The sequence below is a fragment of the Bison bison genome, unplaced genomic scaffold (assembly GCF_000754665.1).
Source record: "Bison bison bison isolate TAMUID 2011002044 unplaced genomic scaffold, Bison_UMD1.0 scf7180017864456, whole genome shotgun sequence".
In the NCBI taxonomy this organism is placed as follows: Eukaryota; Metazoa; Chordata; class Mammalia; order Artiodactyla; family Bovidae; genus Bison; species Bison bison.
In genome coordinates, this window is record NW_011495018.1 from 7,335,675 (window position 1) to 7,340,450 (window position 4,776).

At 52.0% G+C, this 4,776-nt stretch overlaps 1 protein-coding gene across 1 annotated transcript in view; it reads right to left on the reverse strand.

Moving 5' to 3' along the window:
- Positions 1 to 4,776, reverse strand: part of LHPP (phospholysine phosphohistidine inorganic pyrophosphate phosphatase) — a 113,772-nt gene that overhangs the window by 102,051 nt on the left and 6,945 nt on the right. The window lies entirely within an intron of this gene.

The window sequence follows — 4,776 nt, forward strand, 5'->3', positions numbered from 1 at the left end:
GGGGAGAGATGGGGGGCCGGCAGCTCTCAGTCAGAATGGCCCCCTGCTGCCAGCCGTGTGGGCACCCCACCACAGTGATGAACGAGGGACCCTGGGGGCAGCTGGGTCCAGTTGCTAACACAGAGAAACACAAGTGACCTATGTTCTGGGAAAGGGCAGCCGGTCCACAGAGCATGTGGCGAACCCCTAATTGCTCATAATTAACCCCTAATTGCTGCCTGGAGAAGAAAACTCCATTAGTTCCACAGCATCTCCTAGCAGCTGGAGGGTCAGGAGAGGTGCCAGGCCTCACGGGCGCCAGATGCTTCTATGAGACGACAACTGTTTCTTCCCTGTCTCGCTGGAGGCTGAGACGGCTTGGCTCCCGGCAGCGCCTCCCAAGACGGTCTCATGTCTTCCCTCCTGTGAGCACCGTGCCCAAGCCACACGCAGACCCCTCGGGGCACACTGACCAAGCCCAGCTCTCTCGAAGCACAGCTATTTGACTACACAGTGGGGAGAAGGTGGTTTGCTCTGTGCGGCTCTGAAGAGATTGAGACCCATCACACCAGTTACCCTTCCCCCTTCCCACGACCGTCGAATCTGGGAGACATGAGACAATATGCGCGTGACCCAAATGCCCTTGGACAGATGAATGGAGAAAGGCGTGACACACACACACACACGGTGGGGTATTACTTAGCTATAAAGAAAGAAAGTCATTTGCAGCAGCATGCACGGACCTAGAGATCATCACACCAAGTAAAGGAAGTCAGACAGAGAGACAAACGCCATACGATATCACTTACATGTGGAATCTAAAAGAATGACAAAAATAAGCAGCATATGTGGAAAAGTAAAGAGAAGACTAGTGAAGCCTGCTGACTTCAGGGTTCAAACCCTCTTCTGACTTGCTTTTAACTGTGGGACTCTGGGTTGCGTACGCCCTCTGGGCCTCAGTTTCCTATTCTGTAAAATGGGTCAAAAGAAGGTCCAATGCCTACCCTCGTGGGCTGCTGTGAGGCTTGAGCAAAACAATGCAGACAAAGTTCCTAATGTGATGCCTGGGGTGAAGAAACCACTCCAAAAATGTAGCTACCCAGACTGAGATGGGCAATAAGATATGAGCCAGGGAAGAAAGAATGAACGCAGGTCTTTCCAGTTTGTGGGGCCGGACCCTGTCCTGTGTCTACTGGAAATGGTGGGACCGAGCTCCCGGAAGCTGCTTCTAGCAGCTTCCTTCCTCTAGCTCTGCAGCGTCCAGGGACTCTGTCTGCCCTTCTGGGCCCCACCTGAGGCCTCCAAGGCTGCAAGAGCCTGGCCGCCCGCAGCGATCACCCGGCCCCTCGGGTGGGAGAAGCGCGCACCCTTTCTGCATCCTCACTGCCTGCCCCGGAAGCTTCTGTCCGGACGCAGGCTGGGCTGCAGCCAAACTCTTGGCCTTGGCAAGGGCTGGTCCCCTGCCACTGCCTGGGGCCAGGCAGATCAGAGCCGGACTGCTAAAGCCGCGGGGGCCTCTTCCATCACGAACGGACCCAGTCTCCAAGTCAACCCGGGCCTCTCGGTCAGGGTCCAAGGCTGTGCACGCTAGGGGTTGTGCCAGGAGGACGTGGCCCGGCTGGGAAGCCGCACACATGCAGGAAGGTGCCTGGGAGCCAGGAGAGAGCCACTGCTGCTTATGGAGCTGGGGACGCCAACGATCCCCTTTTTAAGGAAAGTGAAAGTGTCAGTTGTTCAGTCGTGTCTGACTCTTCACGATCCCATGGACTGTAGCCTGCCATGCTCCTTTGTCCATGGAATTCTCCAGGCAAAAATACTGGAGTGGGTTGCCATTCCCTTCTTCAGGGGATCTTCCCGACCCAGGGACCGAACCCAGGTCTCCTGCATCTGCAGGCAGATTCTTTACTGTCTGAGCCACCAAGGGAGCCCCCCTTTTAAAAGCGTGACCCCAAAACATAGGCTTAGAGGTTCCTAACTGTCTTGGTCTTAAGTCTGGACTCCAGACATCTATCCTGCATTTAAACAGCCTCAAAACAGCGTTTGCTTTTATTTTTCCCCAGTTCCACAGTAAACTATTTGGGTATGATGATTCCCTCAGTCGGGTCCAGGGTTTGAAGGACTGGCCAAGAAAAGCCAAATGTGGCCAAGAGGCAGAGGAGGGGCCAAGCTCCAGAGAAACATCAAGCAACCCCAGACACCAGGTGCTGGGGCCTGGGCTCTCTCGGGGGCCCGCTGGCATCCGCTAACTCAGTCCCCCAAACGTAGGACGAAGCTGTCCCACACCCCTTTGCAGGGGACACTCTCAGACCCAGGCTGCTCCCCAGGGACTCCCTGTCTGGTGAGGAAGCGGACAGGTCCACAGACAAATATGAAAGAACAGGACCTGGGTGACGGCAAGCGGAACCCGGTGCTCTGCGCACTCTGCGTGGGGAGGGCCAGGCATGCTGGGGAGGGGGCGGCAGGGAGGCGTCCCAGAGGAGGAGGCATCAAAGCTGAGGCCTGAAGGTCAAGGGGGATGAGTGGAGGGGTCTAGACCCAGGGGTTCTCAGACTTGGTACCTTCCTGAGGACCCTGAGTGCCAGATGCCACTCCAGGCGCACGGAGTCCATCAGATGCCCAGAGGCACCCCCTTGTCCACCCTCCTTGTCCCCTACGCTCCAGGAAATGCCCAGCCAGGGAGAGAGGGAAGGGAGCTGGGGGGTGGGGGGGCTGAGGGCGGGACACGTTGAAGACAGCCGGGGCACGGAGGACAGAACGGAGGAAAGAATGCAGCCAGCACAGGAGAGGACGACCCAGGCGCCAAGGAAAAAATTATGAAACAAGGCCGCTCTGTTGCAGCACACATGGCTCTGTCTGGAGCTGAGGATTCTAGGAGCCTCTGGCCCAGGACAGGCTCAGCTCTGAGCCGGCTGCAGGAGGTGGGAGGCGCACTGTGGAAGGGCCTCCCAAGGACACCCACGCCGCACAGCTTCTGCCCGACGCACCCTCCCCGAGTCTTCTTTCCAGAGTGGCAGGTACTGTACCTTCTTCAGTTTAAATTTAGTCCCAGTGGGAAGAAGAATCGGAACATGCGGCCGAAAAGATCCAATCAAAACCCTCTCTTTGCCACACTGATTTTTAGAACCTAAAGAAAAAGCCTGACTTGCATAAATCGAGAAACCTTAATATTTCTTTTTATACTAAATGTGGACTTGCTTTCAAAGGGCCGAGAACTTGTCTTTATTTCTTATTCATCCAGGAAAACAAAAAGGCGTCTTGAGAAGGCCATCTGTTGGCCCAAAACATTTTTAGGGATACAGTAAATACTAGTACCCAAGTTAATTTTTCTTATTCCCCAAACACAAGAGATTTGATATATTTATCTTCTGTTACTGGCATAATAGAAGCCACAGCAGGTCAGGCTTGAACCTGAGTACTCCAACCACAAAGAAGAAACTGTGGATTCCAGAAAGACAGGAAAAAGCCGGAGAGCAGCAGTCAGACAGTTTTTACTCTTTATTCCTCTGCCCTCCCTTCCGAGTATTCAGCACAGCCTCCCTTCAAAATGACCACCTGACCTTGCCCACAAGAGCCATTAACCTTCCATAGTCTGTCGCGTAAACAGCTTAATTTTCTGACGGAGGCATGACAGAAGAAATTACAAAGGCAATTCCCACTCTCGGTCCAAACAGATGCCAAATGTAAATCACTCCGTTTTCAGGACGAGGACATTCTGCCCCAGTGAATCCACCACCCTGCCTCCTTGGGGGCACCTCGCGGCCCCACTCAGGTGAAGGACGGCCCCTCACCCCGGTGACCCTCACCTGGGTGTGACAGCTTCCTGCGTCCTTGGGCTGTCCCAAGGGGCGACGACCTAAGCCCAGAAGCTGCTGGCTCCTTTCTCCGACTTCTGAGCACCCAACCCACAGCCCACGTCAGAACCCCATCAGCTAGTGACCTCCTCACTAGCTGCTTACTTGGAAAACACATCTTTGCCTACTACTGAATTTATTATAGACGTACAAAACTAAAAGAAACTGATTCCATACATTTTTTTTTCTTTTTCAACCACATACCTATTTTAACTACTATCCCTGCTCTGGAAAAATAATTTTTAATAATTAAAAGATAATTTTGAAGTAAAAAGTTTTAACATAAATGAGTAATAACAAAACTTCTTAATTGTGCTGTTCTTTAGCGAGGAGTTGGTAACTTTAGGGAAGCCTACAGGACCAAGGCAGGAATGTAAAAGAGTCAAGCTGGCCAGCTTCTGTGGTTTGCAGTGACCTAAACCACAGAGGTGGGAATACCAGACCACCTGACTTGCAGGTCAGGAAGCAAAATCTGTATGCAGGTCAGGAAGCAATAGTTAGAACTGGACATGAACAACAGACTGGTTCCAAATAGGAAAAGGAGTACATCAAGGCTGTATATTGTCACCCTGCTTATTTAACTTATATACAGAATACATCATGAGAAATGCTGGGCTGGAAGAAGCACAAGCTGGAATCAAGATTGCCAGGAGAAATATCAATAACCTCAGATATGCAGATGACACCACCCTTATAGCAGAAAGCGAAGAGGAACTAAAAAGCCTCTTGATGAAGGTGAAAGATGAGAGTGAAAAAGTTGGCTTAAAACTCAACATTCAGAAAACGAAGATCATGGCATCTGGTCCCATCACTTCATGGCAAATAGATGGGGAAACAGTGGAAACAGTGTCAGACTTTATTTTTCTGGGCTCCAAAATCACTGCAGATGGTGACTGCAGCCATGAAATTAAAAGACGCTTACTCCTTGGAAGAAAAGTTATGACCA